Here is a 24,763-nt window from a genome sequence, read left to right as displayed (position 1 = left end):
AAATGGAAGACATGCTAAGCGACACCCGCTTCTATGCCCCGATATTCAGAGATACCACAACCCAGACAAAAAATAAAATCAAAAAAATCACAGATAAAGCTTTCAAAGATGGAGAAATATGTAAAAAAGAATGGGAATACCTAAATGTGATGAATCCTAAATTAGCAAGCATTTATGGAATTCCGAAAGTCCATAAGAACAGTTTAGATCCGCCTTTAAGGCCTATAGTGACCACCATTGGCTCAGTAACAGAGCCATTGGCAAAATATGTAGACGCTATCCTATGCCCTCACATCTCCCGCATACCAGGATACGTACAGGACACCAGACATATCATTAATCTAGTAGAAGACACACATTTTTGTACCACCTCCCAACTGTTAGTCACTATGGACATAGAAGCACTATACAGTAACATCCCCATTATGGGAGCGTTGGAAGCAACCCACTGGTTTATAACAAGGTATAACATCATATGTCCAACGGTGTTTGTCCTAGAATGTCTGAAAATTGTCCTCATGGACAATATTTTCGAATTTAATGGCAACCTGTACAAGCAACAGCAGGGAGTTAGCATGGGCGCTTCATGCGCTCCCACAATTGCTAACATTTACATGTCTTTATTTGAACACCAATTCATTTTCAATGAAATTGCACCATTTTATGAATCCGTGACCTCCTGGTCACGATACATAGATGATGTATTTTTCATTTGGATAGAAAATGAGGACAACTTAGATCAATTCTTTCAATGGATAAATCTATGTGATGGAAATATCAAGTTTACCTACCACACAGACAGGTCACAAGTTGAATACTTGGATGTCTTGATTAAACATCAGGATGGGCTTCTTGCTGTGGACTTATTTGTTAAACCCACAGCCAGAAACACACTACTTCATTACGACAGTTTTCATCCCACCATACAGAAAAACAGCGTGCCCTTTGGTGAATTCCTCCGGTTACGACGTAACTGCACAAATCTTTCCGATTACGATGACAAATCTGTAGTCATGAAGTGTAAATTCCTGTCAAGAGGATATCCAAACAAGATAGTTCGTGATTCATATAAGCGGGCTCGCTTTTATGATCGACAACTACTGCTGGCACCAAGTAAAGAAAAAACTAATCCTAAACTGGTGTTTGTTACTAAACATTCAGTACTAAATGAACGAATCCGACAGACTGTTTGTGCCCACTGGCCAATACTGAATGTGAACATACCAAAAGAGAATCAGTTATCAAAACCAATGTTCGCATACAAAAGGAACAAATCTTTAAAAGATCATATAGTACGTTCCCGTATGACACAAGGTACCCCCAGCAGACAACAATCTATTGTCAATACACTCCCAGTTACAGGCACCTTCAAATGTTCAAACTGTAAATCATGTGCCACAGTATTGCAAGGTGCAACTTTGACCTTTAATAAACAACTGATTAAACCCATAGACCTAAATAATTGTAAAAGCTCCAACGTGATCTATTTGATCATTTGCCCATGTCAGAAAGGCTATGTGGGACAAACAGGCCGAGCGTTACATGTAAGACTCACAGAACATAGGTCGGCAATTAGGACACACAAACTCACAGCCCCTATGGTTTCCCATTACTTATCAAAGAATCATGAGCCAGACCAAATGTCTTGGTATGTCCTGGAAAGAATACACCCGAAATCAGGCATAGACATAGATAAAGTAAGAAAACTGCGAGAAGTCTATTGGATTTTTTTGTTGGGAACAGCAGTGACTGGATTAAATGCGGAGATACCTTGGGAACAAGCTATTATGTAATAACAATAGTTATGTACATACGTAAACATAGCCTTGAATTGTAAATTCACTAGGATTCAATACTTGGGCCATGAATATCATTCCTGATGCATATTGACCACAAAGGACATATTATAATTATCTTTTATCCCCATAGCAGATCTATACTTTGAGTAGTAAAGGCACAAATATAACCATAGTTTTTGCCCCCCCCCCAGGTCAGCCTCCCTCTCCCCTCCCTTTTCCTCCTTTCCCCCCCCCCCCCTCCCACCTTCCCCTTACATCAGGTTCTCCCCTCATCATGGAGAACTCCATGCCTCACTTCCTCCAGTTGTACCAGCAATATAGTACAGTTTATACAGAGGACACTTGGGACTCTGTTTATATATTTCCGGCATTATGATTAATTTTTTACAGTAACACTGACTACAGAGGAATTATGTTTCTCTATTTTCACATTGTAGGCTTTCCCATCCCAAAATGGCGCCCATGTAAGTGCAAGCCATATCACATTACTAGGTATATCCGGTCCATCCTCCTTCGTCATTGTTCAACATTCACACCGTCCTGTTCCATTTCAAGTTCGTGGCGGATATAGTAACATGGGTGGCCCACATAACAAGTATAGACACAGGGTCATTCATAAAGGACCGTTTAATTTACCAACGGATAAGTCTATACCTGTCCTTAATAATATCCAGTTACCACTCACAAACACCCTCTTTTCGGTGCATTTTTGCCACGACCTTTATGGTGTTTTCATCACCATTCTCTAGAGACCAATTGGCTTATATATATCAGTAACCTAGTCCAACATGGCGCCCAATTTAGCTAGACCACAGTAACTCGCGCCAGTTGCTTTCAATCCGCCAGCCCACCTATCGTCTCGCGATAGTTGTCACCGCTGGCAACAGCGCTAAACTACAAAAGTCGGCAATACTCATTCCCCTCCACGGGCGGAATCACAGACGGTCACACGGGCTACGACGAGAATCCACAAGCATCGGTAAGTACTTTCGCGAGTCCGAGCTCCCCTTTTTCCGCGTTATTTAACTTCCTTAGAACGCGCATGACACAAGTATTACTCAGTACCTGTCTAAGCCCAACACTCTTGGTTGCATCGGGTCCACAGCCTTAAAGACGCTTGCAGAACGTGCATCTTACACGGGTCCCTTGCAGATATACTATTGTACCGTTTGCAATCACACAGGAGTAAACCCTCACTTGGAGCAAGCTCGTTTATCAGGAATAACTTGTTCAAGCGAAAACGGGAGAGCACAAGCATGTTTAGCCCACACCTCCGTTTTTTGTGATCATGTAGGGAAAGAGACAGGCACTTATTTAAATGTCGTCAATTAGGATGTATACTTTTCTACAAGCTAACAGTCCACCATTATTTTAGATGGTGTCCCTACCGGAATTATGACGGGTTACATCTTTCCCCAGTAATAATGGCGTCCCCACATTGATGAGACAATACTCTTCAACCCAGGTAGGAAATGTTGTCTACACAGCCCAGGTCAGAATCTAGCATTCACAAACCATTGACAGACTATATATAAGCCTTGCTTTCTTTTTGCCCAACAGTACTTCCCGAATGGAGGAATCCCACAACTTTTTATATTTTCAACAAACCTAGGAGACTTTATCAAGTGGGAATCCAACTACCAATAACAGGTACTCTATATTACCATCAGTGGAGTCAGTTTGGAGTTAGGTTTCCCTGTTCAGACTAATTAGAGTTCTCCTCTCCGTTTTATCCATGCCATTTAGATTATACCCATCAACTAGCTGAAGGACAGATACATAGATTATCCATCAGACCCCAGAATCTCATCGTGTGTCACCCATGATAAAGGTACCAGTATAGTTGCTTACATATTCTTTTCCAGATCCTGGACATCTACCCCCTATATTGCCATGCTCTTAAGTAGGAGAAGTTACCACAACACCTAGAGCCATTATACATGAATGTAATTTCCCTAGTCCAGTCCTTACATATACAGAACCTCCCTTCTGTACCTTCAGATATGACTTTGTGGTCACTCTGTATAAGTGAGTCAAATATGGATTGGAGGATGTTTTCATCCTTCACCTTGAATCATGAGCCTCCTAGTTCCTGCACTATGAGTTAACTATATGTATATATGGAGTGTACAGAAATGTGTAGAATGTATATAGCACAGTTTAACAAACTAGCGACTTAGTTCTTTCAACTATAATATGTACCAACTGAAAGACCAAAAATGTATATAGTGTAGATAGCATAATTATACAGAATCAGTTTAAGACGTTCTCTATTTCAATTTTGTATATAAAGGATATAATATGTGATTAAAAATGTCAATTTTAAAATGTGTGTCTAGATAGGGAATCTTGGGTTCAGGCTGGTTGTCATCATGAGATGTTACTAGAGAGATCTACTCACAGCGAACAAAGTATCAAATGCAATGTATATATAGAACATGTGAGGAATGAAAACATTACATCATACTAATGACATATAATCTCTGTTTCTTAGCTTAAGACATTGGTGCATGAATACAGACTTCCTGAAGAAGGCTCACGCCGAAACGCGTCGAAAAAGGAATGCACTTCTGTATTTTTTTATAACAATTTATTTCACTGTTTGTTATCCCGCTGTGTGTATATGTATTGTCACTTTTATATACAGTTAATTACAATTAGAATGAATTCAGAAAAACAATTTTCATAAAAAAAGATGTCAAAAAATAAAATATCAAAACAGATCAACACAATCAAAAAGTGTCTTTAGTCATTAGTTTATTAGTTTTCTTTGCCTCTCTTTGACAAGCACATAACCCGGTGCACTTGCGCTCTTTTTTTACCCCACTTGCTTTTCCTTGCTAGGGTTCATCCTATTAGGCAGGGGCCCCATTCTTCCTAAATTCATCTAAACCCAGGCCATTAGAGCCTCACCTTTCAACATAACAATCGTATTTTTTCTGTTCCCAGCGGCGTTACGTACCTGTTTTACTCGGTACTTAACTGAACAAATTAGCATCAGTGTTTCGAAAAATAGATTCTCCCTGGAACGGAATTATTAATAGTGGTATGCCTCAAATACGTTATCCATATTCTAAAATCCAGACCCTTGGTTTGAGTGGGTCAATAAATAATGCCTTTTTATAATTTTTTAAGGTGTCGGGATGAATAACCACTGAGGATCTTGGTCCATTTACCAGAAGCTCTGAGGAATCTCAGAACCCATAGGTACGACATTCTCATCATAAAACGGGAGTTTACTTTCGAGTTTGTTCATACATAGGTCACCAATGGTTCAGTGAGGTGGTTCATTAGCAGTGAATTAAGTACCCTGAACTTATTTAAATCTTTCAAACTTCACCCTGGATTCTGTAGAGTGTATTAATCACACTTTGATTCAGAACAATAAGCTTATTTTAGGTCTTCTGTATTCTCCTCTTTATTGTCTCACTCTGTATAAACGTTGTTTGTGACCAGACCTTTGATAGCACGTTTTTAAATTTCAATTTGCTCTCTTGAATCCCCGCCCTCCGTGTAATTAAGTAACAGGATGGGTGTGTACTAATAGTTTTCTCTTTAACTGTCCCTCAGGAGGTTGCCCACCCACAACCCCTTGTCCTGAAGAAGACCCGCCTCGTAAGGACTACCTTCCTACATATAGTTCGGGTCGAAACGTTGACTAGACTATATAACTACGACCCATCTCCTATCCCAAGCAAGACCCTATCGGCTGAAGCGCAGTTTGGTTCTGTGTATCAATTATATGTTGGACTCTTTTAGAGCCTTATGTTGTGGCCTTTTGGCTAAAGGGACCACATGTACTAATTATCTGAATAGTGATTAAAACTTGTCACTGAATGAATCGGACTATCCTCTAACCCCACCCTGTCCTTGACACTTCCTTCACTTCCCCCCTCCCCGTTGTGAATGTGGGCACGTACATCTATCACAAATTTGTCATATGTTTAATTGAATATGATATGAATTCTAACCAGTAGAAGGTAAACATGAAAATCTGAATAAAACTGTTTGCAGTCACTAGCTTTGTGCTTTGAATCTATTTAATGTTATAAGTTTGCATTACTTTATTTTTTGTCTGGGACCCCTTCCCTATGTAACGATAATTACCCAGGTCCCGTTGACTTTATTGGGTCTAACCCTGTTTTTCATAATCTAATCTGTACAGGCGCATGCCTGTGAGGTTATGCTACCTTCCTTTTGGAGGTTTTCACGTGCTGTCAGATCTCTTGTGAAAATTTCTTTTTTAAACTTGTTTATGATTTATCAACATGGTAGATAAAGAAATACTCACCTATACAGAAGACTACATAGACAAACTACTACATGATCAACCTAACAATTTCTTATCTGTAGACACACCCATTATTGATATTACCCTTAATGATAAGATCTCCCAACTAGAGAGATTAGAAAAGAAATTGATCCGTACAAAACTACACGGTCATTTCCTCGCACAGTGTCTCCAAAACAATATTATACCCACAGGCCTGCAAGTCAGAGTTGAACCTGCCATCTTTATAGACATCCCCAAATTCCGTGAGGGTTTCAGCTTTGTTGCGAATAACTGTTCCAGACACTGGATGGTGTTGGGTATAGAGACTGCGGCAGAACAAGTGGTGGCCCTGAACAAACAAATATCAGAGTTGAAGGCTAGCATCTCAGGTGACAATACTCTCACCAATTCCAAAGAGGCACTGGCTAAGCTTGTTGCTACCCTCCAGGATTTCGAAACTACAACTATCAAGAAAAAACTTGACAAACTAGCGAGGGATCTCAAATTTTACGATAAAAAGAAAACGTACCCATACCTATCCGACGACTACTTCCGACAGGATTCACAGGGACGTTTCACAAATCGTGGATTCAGAGGTGGTAGATCGAGAGGGAGATACACCACATTTTCGGACTCCTCCTACAGTTCTGGAAAGGACTCTGAACAGGCGGGCACCAGCAACGCCTATGGCTATCAGGACTCATACCGTCCCCAATACCAACCTAACTCTAATTCTTTTTTAGAGCAGGGTACATGGAGACCACCTCGTGGACGAGGCAACAACTGGAACCGAGGGACAGGACGGGGACAGCAAGGCCCTCCGATGCAGTGGGACAACGATGGCGGCAGAGGTCGCGGGATGAAACAGGTCCGCTTCCAACCAGAGGAACACGGGGAACGCTCAACCAGGCGCAAGAATTACAGGTGGTAAAGACATCCGATTCACCTGTCATTAACCTGTCATCTCAACAATTCAATGAAGATGAGCTAAAGGTTTTGAGTAAAGGCTTGTCATTTGTACCAACAACCCCTCCTAATTGCTTCAACACCTTAATGAAACTTTCTAAATTTTTCCAGAAAATAAGACTACGATTCTTTTACAAGAACAGACCACCACCCAAGAATACATCAGTAATTGGATTCAGGGTACCATCCACTTTTGCACCTCCAACCAGTACAATGAGCCACCGTATACTGGCATATGAAAACATCATCACTGGAGAAGTTTAGAAGATCTTGAGTGATAAGACCTATGTGAAGTACAACATTCGCAAGACTGAAAGAAGAGCCCTGGAAACTTTGAAATCCAATCATAATGTTGTGGTGAAACCAGCAGACAAGGGTGGGGCAATCATAATCCAGGATGTATCAAAGTACAAAGAGGAGATCTGGCGCCAACTAACGGATGGCGTTAGTTATAAAAGGCTGACATCTGATCCTACTAAAGTCCTGGCAGCTGAAATCCAGAGGATAACGCAGGAAGGTGTACAACAAGGTTTCCTAACGGATCATGAATATCAATACCTGAACCAAAGCCATCCCCGTATACCAACCACATATACCTTACCAAAGGTACATAAAGACCTGCACAATCCACCTGGACGACCCATCGTCTCTGGATGTGTATCGATTCTGGAGCCCTTATGCCGTTACGTGGACTTCTTTCTCAAACCTCTAGCTGAAGCAACTCCCACTTACTTGAGAGACACTACACATACTATAACGTTGGTGGATGAGAAACTATTCAATCCTGATGAAGAACTACTGGTAACCTGCGACATTGTTTCGCTATACACAAGTATCCCCCAGGAAGAGGCCCTAATGGTGGCCACTTTAGCTCTGGACAGTCGCGAAGCTCCTGTACAAGTACCTACCTCATTCATAATCCTATTACTTAAGATCGCTATGATGAGGAATTTCTTTGTGTTCCAAAATGTATTCTACCTACAGACGAAGGGCGTGGCAATGGGGGCAGCCTTTGCCCCGGACCTGGCGATTCTATTTATGTCCTTCTATGAAAATACTTTTGTCACGTGTGACCACAACCCTTTTCGGCACCAGATACAACTCTGGGTTTGCTACATTGATGATGTGCTGATGATTTGGAAGGGCAATAACATCGAACTTGAAAGCTTTCACTCTTGGCTGAACCTACAATCTCCAGATATCCAATTTACGATGCAAGCCAGCAACAATAAGATTGACTTTCTAGATATCACTATTGCGGTAGAGAATGGCACATTATTTACCACTCTGTTTAGAAAGCCAGCAGAACGTAATTCACTATTGCAATATTCAAGCCATCACCCCCGCAGCCTTCGAGACAACTTACCTTATGGTCAGTTCCTTCGAGTCGGAAGGAATTGCAGTAGGAAAGAAGACTATATGCAACAGTCACTTATAATGATGGAACACTTCATAGAGAGAGGCTACCCCAAACAGCTGATTAAGCGCTCTAGGAAGAGGGCATGGTTTTGCCACCGGGAAACCCTTTTGGAACCCACCCAACATGTATGTCAACCAGAAGAACGCATGATTTGCGTGACGACCTTTTCAACCAAGAGTCATGCCATTAAAAAGACAATAAACAAACATTGGGGTCTCATTGCTGACGAATTGGAGATCAAAAACGTCCCAATGCATGCTTTTAAAAAAGCGAGGAATGTGAAAGACTATGTAGTCTCATCCTTTTTAGAGTGCCCACCGGAACCAACCTTGGCCTCATGCTGGAAACAATCACCTGTTGTTGGACATTTTAGATGTGGAAAGTGTAAAGCTTGTCCTTCAACTATCCAATCTAAGGACTTTGTGTTCAAAAATCATCATCACAACCATAAAAGCCACACGAATTGCAACACCAAGAATGTGATCTATGGCATAATCTGTCCATGTGATCTCATTTATGTGGGTCAGACACAACAGCGTGTCAAGGCAAGATTCCTATCACACTGTAGCAGAATTAGATGTAGGGTACCAGGGGCACCCCTTGTTGAACATTGCGAACAACACAACCATCTGCCTAAAACACTGAAATGGGTAGTTCTGGAGCATGTAAAACTAGGTCCAAGGGGAGGTGATTTATCCAGTGTCCTAAACTTGAGAGAGATGAAGTGGATTCATATTTTCAATTCAGTAGCTGAGGGTTTGAATGAATCTGAAAGCAGTTTTTCACAACTAGCTAATCTTTGATCTTGTGTCTTAATTACAACCATGTGACAATCAAGGTCACAACCCTTTTTCAGGAAAGAGCCTGTGCGCTGCTAAACTGCTGTTTCTGTGTTTATACTATAACCTATGTGAGAATTAAAGTTATCCTCTTCTCAAGAAATTGTTATGTAGAGCTGGCTGAGTTGTGAGCACCATAGAGACACCTATCTCTAAATTTGTTTGAGTTGCTAGTAACCTAATCTATTCCTGTACTTGTGATGTCGTTAATAATGAATTATGTTTCGGGATGGAGTTTACACCTCCCTACGAGACAGGTGCACTCCTGCCCCTAGATACTAGATACCTTTGTAATGACTCATTTAAAATACTTATCGGATGAGTTACACTATCCTACGAGACAATGTGCACTCTACCGCTTAGATTTAAAATGTACTTTACTAACTTTTACATGATCAGATGTTTTACATCACATAAGTCTAATGTTTTTGAAATTTGCTTCCTTTGTTTTGAAATGTACAAAGAATGTATACTATATGATCTCATAACAATGAATTCCAAGATGTCTGTTCGATTGTATTTCCTATCAACATGGGCGTACTTTGTATTTTATCTTTCCCTACCGACACCCCAATCCATATATAAATTTAATTCTAGAATATACCTAGTTCTCCTAAAATTATCTTTTACCTTTTCCAACGAGGATCGTGCTACGCTAGTCTTTTTTCGATTTTCATTGTGCATTAGACTGAAGCCCCACCTCCTTATAACCAACCAGGAAGTAAGCGTGGCCACACTGTTTGTGGATGAGCGCGGTGACTTTAACATTACGGATTTCTTCCGGCTTTCTTCCAAACTGGCCCCAGGTAAATTCTTCCGAGCTCCGCCTATGAGGGAGGGTGAATGTGGCTTGTAGACAACCGGCGATTCCAACTTAGCGGTTCTTTGATTGTTTCTTTAAAGGCCCATTTAAAGTAACAAGATCGACGCACTCTTTTGATAAACCTGATAAGAGTGGCGGTAAGCTTCATGTAACGTATCACGATTTGTTTTTATGTTGAAGTAGGGTCATTTATTTCATTTCCATTTTTTTCCATCTTTTTAAGTAATTAAATGGTGCTTCTAATTTTGCCTAATTGTGTATAGAGAATATTTCAATACGATCTTTTTCAATTTATGTCTTTCATACACAGGCATACTATGAATGTTATGTATATTTGGAATTGCCCAGTAATAGGCAGCTGAGCACCCCACACAGTCTTTGTAAGGGAACAGACCTTTCTATCTACATAAGGATTGAGTGCTAATGGTAAGCTCACTCTTTCCCTTAATGGATGTTTCATCTAAACCCAGGCCATTAGAGCCTCACCTTTCAACATAACTATCGTATTTTTTCTGTTCCCAGTGGCGTTACGTACCTGTTTTACTCGGTACTTAACTGAACAAATTAGCATCAGTGTTTCGAAAAATAGATTCTCCCTGGAACGGAATTATTAATAGTGGTATGCCTCAAATACGTTATCCATATTCTAAAATCCAGACCCTGGTTTGAGTGGGTCAATGAATAATGCCTTTTAAAAAAATTTTAAGGTGTCGGGATGAATAACCACTGAGGATCTTGGTCCATTTACCAGAAGCTCTGAGGAATCTCAGAACCCATAGGTACGACATTCTCATCATAAAACGGGAGTTTACTTTCGAGTTTGTTCATACATAGGTCACCAATGGTTCAGTGAGGTGGTTCATTAGCAGTGAATTAAGTACCCTGAACTGATTTAAATCTTTCAAACTTCACCCTGGATTCTGTAGAGTGTATTAATCACACTTTGATTCAAAACAATAAGCTTATTCTAGGTCTTCTGTATTCTCCTCTTTATTGTCTCACTCTGTATAAACGTTGTTTGTGACTAGACCTTTGATAGCACGTTTTTAAATTTCAATTTGCTCTCTTGAATCCCCGCCCTCCGTGTAATTAAGTAACAGGATGGGTGTGTACTAATAGTTTTCTCTTTAACTGTCCCCCAGGAGGTTGCCCACCCACAACCCTTGTCCTGAAGAAGACCCACCTCGTAAGGACTACCTTCCTACATATAGTTCGGGTCGAAACGTTGACTAGACTATATAACTACGACCCATCTCCTATCCCAAGCTAGACCCTATCGGCTGAAGCGGAGTTTGGTTCTGTGTATCAATTATATGTTGGACTCTTTTAGAGCCTTATGTTGTGGCCTTTTGGCTAAAGGGACCACATGTACTAATTATCTGAATAGTGATTAAAACTTGTCACTGAATGAATCGGACTATCCTTTAACCCCACCCTGTCCTTGACACTTCCTTCACGTCCCCCCTCCCCATTGTGAATGTGGGCACGTACATCTATCACAAATTTGTCATATGTTTAATTGAATATGATATGAATTCTAACCAGTAGAAGGTAAACATGCAAATCTGAATAAAACTGTTTGCAGTCACTAGCTTTGTGCTTTGAATCTATTTAATGTTATAAGTTTGCATCACTTTATTTTTTGTCTGGGACCCCTTCCCTTTGTAATGTGAGGTAAAGGTGGCAGATTTAAGAGGTGTCTGTACACTTTTGAAATGATTGTGTTCAGCAGTATTGCGTCAATGCCTCTTAGTGCTTCGCTGCCATAGGTAATGGATGACTGTATTTTAACTTGGGCAACACAAAGCAATGGTAGGAGAGTGGGACCAGTCAGCTTAGTTTTAAGTTGTCCAAGTGTTGTCGCAATCAGCATACCTTTTCTCTTTGTGGCCTCAAGGTGGTTTGAGAAGCGGCCTCCTTTGTCGATTGTAATGCCAAGATATTTATACTCAGAGCAGTTCGTGATGACCTTTGTTCCAAGGGGTCAGGAGTGGGACTTTTTATTCCCAGTTATTGACAGTACTTTAGTTTTGTCAATATTTACTTCAAGTAGGTTCTCTTCTGCGTATCCATGCAATGTATTGATGAGATGCTGTAGTCCTACTTTGGTGTGACTAACCAGGACCACGTCATCTGCGTAGGATATGCTAGGCGAGGCTTGACCCCCTAGTCGGGGGGCATGCACATTGCAGGCTTCTAGAGCAGGTGGCAAATAAGCTGTAAATAAATTGAAAAGGGTTGGCGCTAAAGCACACCCCTGCTTGAGGCTTTTTGTAGTTGGTATACGCCTCGAGAGATGGGTGCCATTCCCGAGCTTCGCCTGAACCCACGTGTTAGAGTGCAGTTCGATCAAGAGGTTTAAGAGAGGAGCGGGGTTCCCCCAAAGGGCTAATTTTCTCCAAAGATTGGCTCGATTGACATTGTCGAAAGCCGCTTTAAAGTCCACAAAGCAAAAGTGAAGGGTTTGTTTAGTCAGTCTTGCCTTGTCTATAAGTAATGATATTGCCAGGAGGTTTGTTGTGGTTCCTGCGTCTCTGCAAAATCCAGTTTGGCTAGGTGGAATTATATTATACTTGGTAGCCCATTTGCACAGCTGTGTCAGTAGAAGCCCTGCAAAGTATTTTGCCTCAATGTCCAATAAGGCTATCAGACGGTAATTTTTTGGTACGGTTTGATCCCCTGCTTTATATATTGGCGATATAGTTGAACCCTTCCATGATGCTGGGAGGCGCCCAGAGTGGCTGACCGACATGTAAAGTGAGGTCAGAGATTTTGCCCAGTATTACGGATCAAATTTGAAGAGGGCTGGGGGAATTCCATTTTGCCCTGGAGCTCGGTCTTTCCTTCGTTTGGAAATTAGTTTCCTAATTGTAACAGCATTGATTTCAGTTTCTGCTTTTTCATATGGTTTTGCTGTTTGTGAGGGATAGGCCTCCCGGAATCCCAGGGGTGTGTTTGTTCCAACAGCCTCTTGGTTAAAGTGAGTGTTTGAAAAGGATTCTCAGGAGTAATTAGTTATATATGATGTCAATCCACCAAGTTTTGGATTTAAAACATTGTTCAGTGTGGACCAAAATCGGGCACTATTGTTTCCCTTAGAGTCGTAATGAAGTTTAGCCCGAAAGTCTTCTTCGTTGGATCTTTTGATCTCCCACTTGAGTTTTTTAAGATCAGCCTGGTGATTGCGAAGCTGTTGGAAAAGACCGCTTCACCTGGGCTTGTTCTCAATAACCTTAGGGATTTGTTAATCACTTTTTTATGTTTTTTTAGTGCCAATTTCTGGGTGCTTGAAGTCTTCCCTATGACCGTGAGGCCAAGAGACGGGAGGTGCCATACTGTAGTTGAGTATGTGTTTGCAAATTTTGCCGTAAAGGTTTCCCATAGGGTGATTGGGTTACCCATAGGATAGTTTAAGCTGTTTAGTTGTAATTTTGCTGCTTGAAGTGCCTCCCTAGTGTTTGCAACAGAAGATTTAATTATTTTGAAATTCATGGTATAAGAGGCGTGTGGTCCAGTTGGATTCATAAGAGTTAAATCTGGAGAGGCAAGAATGGAAACTTCCTGGGGACGATGGTCACTATCCCACTTGTCTCCTACGCTGAAGCCTAGTATGTGATGGAAAAATGGAAGAGACACTAGTGTGTAATCTATTGTGGAGGTTGTGTTGCCTGAGTTGAATGAAGCAACAGATGGCGAATCATCGGCAAATCTTCCATTTAAAACCCTCAGGCCGATATGCTCCAGGTCTTCTAGAAGCTCTTTCCCCAGCTTAGAGGTTTTTCCTTGGCCACTAAAGGATTGTGTTGGAATATTCCAATAGTAAGACTGGGCCTGTGTGTCCTTGTTTGTGGAGGAGCCTAGAATATATTGGTTGAAGTCCCATACAAAATGAAATTGGAGGGAGTGTACATAGTCAATAGGTAATGTTGATAGTCCATTATTGTTATTGTTATTGTTAACTACAGCTTATATTGCGCCAAATCACCGACAGGTCTCTAGGCGCTTTTGACAGAAGGAAACAATAATAGCAAGTAGAAGTAAAAGATGCATAAAGCTGTGGTGTTAGGCAGTGTTTAAAGCTTCCCTAAACAGGAGTGTTTTCAAAGACTTCCTGAAATGCAACAGATTTGATTCCTTACGGAGAGAATCTGGAAGTTTATTCCAGATCTGTGGAACCACCACTGAAAAAGATCTGCCACTCTTCATTGCTAATTTATAGCGGGGACAAGACAACAGTTGGGTGTTAGAGGACCTTAATGATCGTGTGGGGTTATAAACTCCAAGGCGTTCTTTTATGTACGCAGGTGCCTGGCCATAGACAGCCTTATGAGCGATACATAGACTTTTGAACTCCACACGTTGTTTTATGGGGAGCCAATTTAGCTTACACAGCAGTGGAGATGCATGAGTCCATCTAGGTAGCCTAAAGATCAGCCTGGCTGCGTCATTCAAGACCACTTGCAGCCTATTAATCAAAGTTTTGGGCAAACCCAAATACAGGGCGTTCCCATAGTCTAATCTTGAAATTATTGTGGCGGAAACAATAGTACGAAGCGTGGAAGAGGAAAGAAGAGGGACTAGCTTACATTACTGTCTAATTAGATTTGTACAGGTCCTAACCACAGAGGAAATCTGGCTAGCCGTTGACAACTCATGGTCAATTTTTATGCCTAGACTTTTTACCTTAGGACATGGTTTCGGGTGGAGCCAAGGTCTTGAGGCCAAAACAGATCGCCCCAAGGATAAGCTTCAGTTGAAACCACCAAGACCTCAGTTTTGTCTGGGTTGATCTTCAATGAGTTTGCTGTCATCCAGCTCACCGTATGTCTAAGAATTTTTTGGGCATGGGTCTGTGCAAATGCCGTATTATCAATACTCAGTAGCAATTGAGTATCGTCGGCGTAGTTAAAAGTTTTACAGCCCATGCTTACCAAGGAGTTGATTAAGGGCTGCAGATAAAGGTTGAAAAGGAGTGGGGACAGAAATTAGAAATTTCGACTCCTGTTTCTTTTTTTTTGGATTGATATAGATGTTAATCCGCAGCACCTCCTCTTTTTTGCCCACTAAGATTTAATTTAATCTGAACAGTGTTTATGGCCGGAGAGTGGGTAGTTAGTTCCTGTGCGCTGTGAATGTTTGTGATTTTAATGTAGGTTGCTAAGCCACCCGCTAGCCAACCGAATTTGCTTTTCCTTATGGCTGGAGAATGATAGCAAGTGTAGCCTTCTATGTGAACAGGCTCCTCCATCCATGTTTCCTGAAGGAGGATAATGTCAAATGATTTTATGTATTGAAGAAATTCGGTGTCTGCTGCCTTATTTTTGTGCCCGTTTAGGTTCCATGAACACAATTTCAGTAGCAGAGTGGCCAAGTTTGAACCCACCCCTTTTTGGTTGCCTTTACACTGGTTAACATGAGATGGCTGCCATGTAATAAATCGAGTTATTTGTTTACACCATATTGCCGCGACTTGAACAACCGAATGATCCCAGAAGTGACGCTAACATTATGTGTCACTAACACGGGAAAGCTGTTACTTCAGGTATGAAACCGGCAGGAACGCCTAACAGCTTTTAGTCATTGGAAGACATCCAGAGGGTTGCGATCCAACTGACGGCTTCGAGGTGAGTCCCCATGTAGACGGGAACACAGTGAGGCAACGCTTTATTGAGCAAAGAGCAAAAGCTTACCAGTTTGCAAATTTAGATAAGAATAGTGAAATAGTTGGGAAGATTAAGCGGGTAGTGCTTTAAGAAAAGTCTTTCAGCCATAGCCTGAATATATCAGGCGTTGATAATGGAAAAGAAGGTTGGTGGGTGGAGGTGATTTTATTTAGTGGTGGGCCGAATTTGCGTTGTCACGCTACGCAAAGCTCCGCGAAACAGTAATAAATCTCCACAAGCACGCAGAGTTCCGCAAACATGCGGAATTGCTTGTTCCGCTCGTTCACAAACAAGCAAAAAATTGCGCGAAGCCGCAGAATATTTGGCACTTCCAGGTTCTCCGCAGAACTCAAAATTACCCAAATTCTGCAAATTCCGTGAGCGGAACGGTATTTACCGCCCAGGCCGAATTTTATTATACCCCGCTATACTTTTTTAGAAAGTCCAAAATATCGGGATGTAACTGAGGGATATGGACAGAATAGAAAAATTGTGTCAAAACTAGTGGGTATTTGTGTGAATCGATAAGCAACCTCACATTTAGTAACGGAATATAAATAGGATTGGGCACATGTAGACTGTAAATATTATATAAAATGCAGATATATTGAGTGCTACCTAAACAGATTTATATTTTCCTTGTATATAAATAGTAAGGAAGTCTGATCTATTGGAGAGGACATACTGTTATCAATCTGCATCCTCTCTACCGATGGATCCCATTAAACATATCTGCGAATAAGGAATGTTTAAAAAGGTAAGCTTAGATACTCTTTCTTTATATACAAAATCAAAAGAAAATAATATATAGAACAAGAAAAGGTACGTAATAATAAACGTATGCATTTTATTGGGACACGCAGATTTTGGGGAACAAATTGAAAATAATCGTCTAAAATTACAAAGAATCTCGAATAATTGAATTAATTAACCTTTATAAGGAACACACTCCGCTATGAAGGTGTGTGGAGTTGACATATAAAAGTTTATCAGAAATAAAAAAATACCCTTTTAAAAATGTAGTTTGTCCCTAACTCTGCTTCTACTGTCTTTAAGACAGTACCAGCTGCTATTCAAGCACTAAGGAAATTATTGTCTTCAATTAAAAGAAGATCACAGACTAGGTAAAAACGATGTGCACATATAATGGTGTAAGAGGATGAATGAATGAAACATGGGTTTTTAAAAAAAACTATGGTGAGTAAAGGCATGAAATGAGGAGTGGATGTTTTCCTTTCACTTTACACCTCTCCCCTTCTCTTTCTTTCTTTCTTCTTTTTTTCCTGCTTCCTTTTTAATTTAGAAACTATATCAACTTAACTGTTTGTCGAAGGAGTTTTTAACAATAACCTGACAGTATGTTGAAGTGTCTCGACAATGTTGATAAACGTTTACAAATGTACTGTTCTTTTGTGTTTTAATCACTTTCACAGATTCTACAATATTGTATTTTTAAAAATTGTATTGAAGAAGGTGGTGTAAAGTATTTCCCACCGAAACGCCATGTCGACAAATATTTTTTCATGAGTATTGTTTTATTAAATTGTTTTGTAAAATTTAATGTATTTTATACAGGACATCATACTTAGGAAGGATTCAAAGGGGCCAAATGTTTTGGTGGATATAGTAAAGTGATATGTGATTTGATATTTGAAATTATAAACATCAAAAAAATCTACAAATCCATGTGTATCTCTTCAAAAAAAGCATGTCTGTCGAACTGTAATGATTTTTAATGGTTTTTGGTTTTTAACTTGCAAGTAACAGATCAAATTTGTAACAATTTAAAAAAAAAATATGAGATAATCCAACATTACTGTCAAGGTAATTCATTGTATATATTTTTCCTATACATTGGGTATACTCTTCCTTCTCTTTTATCATTTTCTTATTGAGCACTTATGTCAGTTTGAGTGTGTAAGTTTAGGGACATTTTTAAAAAAACTTCAGAGGGAACAACCTGCTGTTAATTGGTCTTAAACCCAGTTCCCTTTGTTTGAAGAGTCACTCTCTTAATAATTTCTATTTTTCATTTATCTATTCTATATGGCCCACATTGTCGCATCCCCTCCTAAAATGGAAATGAGGAAGGCTAGCCTTGATTGAGCATCGGGGAATGACTGTGGAAGTATCATGAAATGCAACTTCACCTGAGTCAAAAAGGCTTTTACCTTATCAGAATTCCATTAGCCCCTTCGAATCTCATGAGGAGCTCAGCTCGTCATGAGCCACGGTGCTCGTGTGCTCATGATGAGCTGAGCTCGTCATGACCTTTAGAACGCTCGCACGCTGGGCTAATTCCCCTGCTGTGCGAATGTTCTAAAGAAACGGGTGTGGTCATGACGAGCTCAGCTCGTCATGAGCACACGACCACCATGGCTCATGACGAGCTGACCTCGTCATGAGCACAGGGGCGCTGTGCGCGCCCCCCGCCCCCCAGCACAGCATGGGAATTTGCCCAGCTGCAAAGGGGTTAAAAATACTCTGTCTGAGCTTATGGCTTCGGGGAGGAAACTGTGGCTGCTACTACAGGAGGTGTGGGGTTACCTGAATCCCTTGCTGTATGATCAGATGTGCTGGTTGTGCGAATGTTAGCCCTTATACTACTTTGTAACCCATTCACTCGAGGTTAGTGTAGCCGTTTCTGCCCTAGCTGCCGACACTACCACTTCCCCTTCTAGTTCTGCCAACATGAGCGACACATAACCCGTCAAATGAGGCCATAATGTTTCTTAGTTCTATTATTCTGTCAGGGCCTAGGAACGTGGCCCCCATAGGGCCACCACCGGCTCTCCATACCATATAGCAGTAAGAGTGGCCAAACGGGGAAAAGGGATTATAGCTGTTGTTTGCAAGGACTACCCTATGTGGTCTGTGACAGAGGGGTGTCGTCCACATTCACCTCTGCTGTACAAATAAAGTGGTATCGCCTCGGGTGGAAGTGGGGGTAATAGAATAAAGGATGGGTCATGACTGGACATCCTTGTCAGACCAAGATTGCCACTAACACAAGCGTCTGTGTCTCATTTGACTGCTGTGGCCCGGCCTACATAATTACTTAGCGGTGCTTTCCTAAGACTTCCCCTAGCACGCAACAATAGGGTAGGTACACCAAGGAGAAAAATCTGTGGAGGAAATGGCAACATCAAATATCAATTTAACAGTACTCAATGACAGATCAAGCAATCACACAACATATTTTTCCAATGACTGCAGAGGAGGTGACTAATCACAACTGGTAGAGTTCCAAACTTTTTGGTTGCCAAAATAAAGTTCCTGCCCTTAGAGTTCACCACACATTCAACCTTCATGCGATGGCAAAGAATTCAGGGTAGTTGTGACCCCTAAACCTATGAGCATGTGGCAACTACAATACAAATAGTTTGCCTAGACATATAACATCTCATAACATGTAACAAAATGTAACCCTATGTATTTAGGACAAATGGTTGTGAAACTAATTATCACATCCACAGATTTACGACATCGCATGAGTACTTAGAGTGAACAATTTTAAGATTACATATCTGAATTGAGGTCTGAAGTCGGTGCAGGATTAATTGAGCAATTTAGCAGCACCGTGCCAAATCCAAGAACAGTAATTATTCCAAAATGACGGAGTGGAGGGATGCAATAGGTTGTAACAGAAACCCCTGCCTGCACTGAAAAGTACCAAGGTCTTTAGACAGTCTGAGAGGGAACACCCAGGCACGTGAGCTGCTTGATCCCCCAAACGCCAGAAACAAAACACCTGCAGCCAAGTGAAACACCCAACCTTTCTCTGATTTATGAGTTGGACCATGCTGATCATCTTGCAGCAGTCACATGAAAGCAACAATGCAGCAATGTCAAAAACTTATTGAGTCCTGTATAATAAACACTCGCCCCACATTTTCAGGTCATTTAAATACTGAGCCAATAAGCACGTTTCCTCATGCACACTGAGCTTCCTGCTTCCTGCTAATAGTGGCAGCCATCTTAGAACAGGATCCTTCTTATAGTGCCACCATGGCCTTCCTTGAGGAACATGGTATTTTCCACACACCTGTGTCCTTGTTTCTCCTGATTCAGGCACGGAATAGATATGTGCATTGCCAATGGTGACAGTGAAGATGCTAAAAGGCAGAGGAGTTATTGAAGAAGAAATAAAAGGTGAGAAACCTACATTTTGTTTATTGTTGAGTTACAGTTTGGATTTGCTTCTGGGTCTAGGAGTTATGAGTAGGAATGTAATACTGTTATGGATTTAGCATCAAAAAGTTGTTCAACATCCAGAATTGAATGTTGGACAAACTAAAATGTAGAATGATTATTTCATTGATGAAGGAGGTTTTTAATTAGAGTGTTGTCCATATATGGCAGGATTAAGATTGGTCTTGGATGAAAGTCTAATTATGCCAGCAATATTCACAGTTTTTGCATTAAGTGAAAATTGTGAAATGTCTCAAATTTTTGCACTACCGGATACTTTTTTAAGCAAGCTTTCCTCATATTACAATACATTAGATATGACTCAGAGACAGAAATCGCTGCTACCTGCCAACAGGCTTGTAAATTGTTTAAAACTGATAAATTGCATATTTGCACATGCGCGCCAACCTAGCGTTGCTCGGTCCTCGCCAACTACGCCTCGGTCCAACTCGGCAAGTGCCGTTGATCGGAAGGCAAATCTGGGCGGACATATTTGGGGATTTGGGCACATTAGGGTGAGAGTGGGTAGCGGGCTCGTCTTCCCGCTGGCAACACTACTAAACCTGATGCGAAAGCACACGCACAGCGGACGCGCCGCCGGAACGCCGAAGGCAAGGTCCTCTGCGCCAGTCCGCGCCTGACCTGCGCCTAGTGCCAGACCCCCTGTGTATTTTTCAATAGCTCGGAAAAATGTTACATACTCAAGAGAGGAATTACTGAGGCTAAACAGAAAGAGCACAACATCTTGCGGACTGGGACTCGATCTCTGGAAGGAGCCAAAGAGATGTGAACACTGTAGGTTGCAGCTTAGCTACACAAAAACCTTGATAACTCAGCAAAAAAGTTTAAAGCTGTGTTAATTAATGCACGCTCACTAGTGAAACACAACACTGAACTCGCAGAAATGATAGAAAGTCACAAGCTCGATCTGGCCTTTATAACCGAGACTTGGGCAGATACAGTGTCAGATCCATAGCTGATACAAGCACTTCCCGCAGGCTACTCCATGACTAGAGCTCGTAGAACACACAAGCGGGGGCGGCTAGATATCATTTCCAGAGAAGAAATGATAGTGGTTGGGTGTTCGACAGGCAGCACTCCAGATTATGAAATGTTAGCCTTCCGGATATCACTCAATAACAACTATACATTAAAAGGACTTCTCATACATCGTCCACCGAAAGCCCGGCACCACTGATGGACAAGATTAGTCCCTTCTTGGAATCCAGTATAAACTGTTTAGATTTCACAGTTTTGGGAGATTTTAATTATCACCTAGAAAAAAAGGAGACCACAAAACTAGCGTGCTTATTGACGCTATGGCAGATAGACAAGAGACACATTTCACAGGACATATCCTGGATGGAATTTTTACGTCCAATCCCAGTGTAAAAATTTCGGAAATCATCTCTGTTCTTTGGTCGGAACACAAAGCCATAATATTGACTGTACAGGATAACTGGCAACTTAAACCATCTACTAGCACCCACACCGTGGTCACTTATCAAGATTGGGCCAAAATCAATGTCCCAAATCTACAGGCCCTGCTACAAACATCAAAACCAAATTTAGACTCAGACTCAAATACTGCGGTTAATAGAGTAACTACCTGGGTTAACACAGCGGTAGACACAGTCCACCACTGATGGACAAGATTAGTCCCTTCTTGGAATCCAGTATAAACTGTTTAGATTTCACAGTTTTGGGAGATTTTAATTATCACCTAGAAAAAAAAGGAGACCACAAAACTAGCGTGCTTATTGACGCTATGGCAATTTTTTCCTTGGGGCAGATAGTCAGACAAGAGACACATTTCACAGGACATATCCGGGATGGAATTTTTACGTCCAATCCCAGTGTAAAAATTTCGGAAATCATCTCTGTTCTTTGGTCGGAACACAAAGCCATAATATTGACTGTACAGGATAACTGGCAACTCAAACCATCTACTAGCACCCACACCGTGGTCACTTATCAAGATTGGGCCAAAATCAATGTCCCAAATCTACAGGCCCTGCTACAAACATCAAAACCAAATTTAGACTCAGACTCAAATACTGCGGTTAATAGAGTAACTACCTGGGTTAACACAGCGGTAGACACAGCAGCCCCCAAAAAGAGCTTCTTGGCTAAAAGAAAAAAACCTTCTGAGCCTTGGTACACAAAAAAACTTAGAGAACAGAAAAAAGCGCGCAGAAGGTCCGAAAGAAAGTGGAGAGCTAGTTATGATCAGGAGAGAAAAATTGAATAAGCATATACTCTGTCAGAATACAAAAAAATGATTATCGAGGAAAAGGGCAAATATTTTACAAAGAAAATTTTGGAGTTCAAGAACTCCAACAGAGAGCTGTTTGATGCAGTGAAAAAATTAGCCAAATTCCCAGCGAACTCTCAGAAAATGAACTGTCTGGAATTTTGTAATACTCTAGGACAATTTTTTATAAATAAAGTGGAGACAGTGTACACACTTTTACAGAGAACAATCACTTCTCTGTTGAGAAAAGTAAACTAGGGCCAGATATACAAACTCCTGGCATAGGTTTCTCCTTTTCCTCACCTACAAGGGAACAGATTATCCAAGTGATAAAGACCACCGAGTCAGGAGCCCCGTCTGACCCCTGCCCTCCTAAAGTCTTTCATCTGATCCCAGAATTACTCAGTGAGCAAATAAAAGCAGTGTTCTCTCAGAAAATACGATCTGGTCTGTTCCCAGAGGTGTGGAAGACAGCCACAGTTCGGCCTCTATTAAAGAAATCCAATCTTGACCCTAGTGAACCCAGTGCTACCGGCCAATCTCCAGGATTCCCTTTCCATCTAAGGTGCTGGAGAAACTACTCAACACGCAGAGTACAACTTTTATCTCCATCGGAGATCTCCTGGACTATTCACAATATGGGTTTAGAGAGGGCCACGGAACAGAGACTGCTTTGGTTATGGCAACAGAGGAACTCCGAAGAACACTGGATGCAGGAACGAAGGCCGCCTTGATCTTGTTAGATCTGTTGGCGGCCTTCAACACTGTCAACCATGAGATTTTAATTGGTAGGCGAACAGACCTGGGATTCCAAGATACTGCCATTACCCTACTGTCATCCTATCTAACGGACAGAGTTTTTGTAGTAGAAGTGGATGGATCGGCATATAAATCCTTCAAACTGCCATGTGGGGTGCCCCAGGGCTCCTCCTTGAGCCCCACACTATTCAATATTTGCGTGGCCCCTCTGGCAGCGATAATCAGGCAATGTCGTTTTTCGGTGGTCTTATATGCAAATGACACCCAGGTGGTGGTATCAGTCTCACAAAATATCGAAGAGACAGCTGATCGGTTCAACATCTGCATGTCTCAGATAAATACTTGGATTCAGAATAACTGCCTTAATTTGAAGGGCGAAAAAACATAGGTTCTGCTATGAGGGTCAAATATCTCCTTCTGGTCTCCAAGATGGTGGCCAGCTGAACTGGGCGAGTGCCCTACCCCGGTCCCAAAGGTCAGGAACCTAGGGGTTGTATTTGATGAAAGACTGACATTTGAGTGTCAAATCAATAAGATTGCATCTACATTTTGGGGTATTTTAAAAAGTATTAGAAAATACCCCCTTTTATCCTCTTTGATACATTAAAGACGCTGGTTACAGCATTGGCCCTTTCCAGACTGGACTACGGCAATGCCCTATATGTGGGGATACAGTCCCAGTTCTTATCGAAGCTCCAGCGAATACAGAATGCTGCAGCAAGATTCATTTTGGATATCTCTAAATATGAACCTGTTTCCCATCGATTGAGAGATCTCCATTGGCTTCCAGTGGAAAAAAGAATTGTATTCAAGTCACAATACCTAGAATATATGGCATTACTGGAAAAAGGACCACTATATTTGAGGACACACCTCAGAAGATATATGCCAGCCAGAAACCTGAGATTAGCTCACTCACAACTACTGCCAATTCCCAGACACAAGCAGGCTCGCTGAGGGGGCAGAAGTTTCTTATTAGGGACAGCGAAGACCTGGAATCGTTTACCGATCTCGATAAAGAATAGCACGTTGATCATGGCATTTAGAAGACTACTGAAAACTTGGTTATTCGTCAACTAAAATGTCAGGACATCCAGGGCCTACCAGTTCAGCACTCATGCCAATTCCAGCTCCAGGACACCCTCGGGCATACGCGTGCTTTACAAGTCTATAAATCAAATCAAATCATATAAATCAAGTCTGAACAGAAAATGTCTTGCTTACATTTTTACTCAAGGTGCACAATTGCTAGTAAAAAGTAATTCTAAGTGCTGATGAACCACATTGTGCTCTGAAATTGTCATGTCATGAACTTTTCATAGATTTTCATTTAAATTTCACCAAACAATTATGCAATTTCAGACATAATTTTGGGTTTTTATTAGGAACGTGTGTTATTCTTCAAATATTAACAAATCCATGAAAGTTCCTTAACCCGTTGCATGCTGATGACGGAACCGCTCTACTGCGGTGGGGCTGTGCTGATGACGGAGCGGTTCCGTCATGGCCCGCCCGACGCTCCTGCGCGGCGCGAATTCCGCGCCTGCGCTGAGCGTTCTATCGGGCGGGGCCATGACGGAACTGCTCCGTCATAAGCACAGCGCAACCGACGCTGGTGACGGAGAGGTTCCGTCACCAGCATGCGCCCGCCGCATTTCCGCCCCACACCCTTAGCACTGCGGCGGAATAGCCGCCGCAGTGAAGGGGTTAAATGAGCATATCATTGATCGGATCATGTCAGGTTTGTCAAATAGGTGGATGCAGGACTTGATGACA

Source organism: Lissotriton vulgaris, chromosome 9 (genome assembly GCF_964263255.1).
Source record: "Lissotriton vulgaris chromosome 9, aLisVul1.2, whole genome shotgun sequence".
NCBI lineage: Eukaryota > Metazoa > Chordata > Amphibia > Caudata > Salamandridae > Lissotriton > Lissotriton vulgaris.
Note: the sequence above shows the minus strand (reverse complement) of the source record.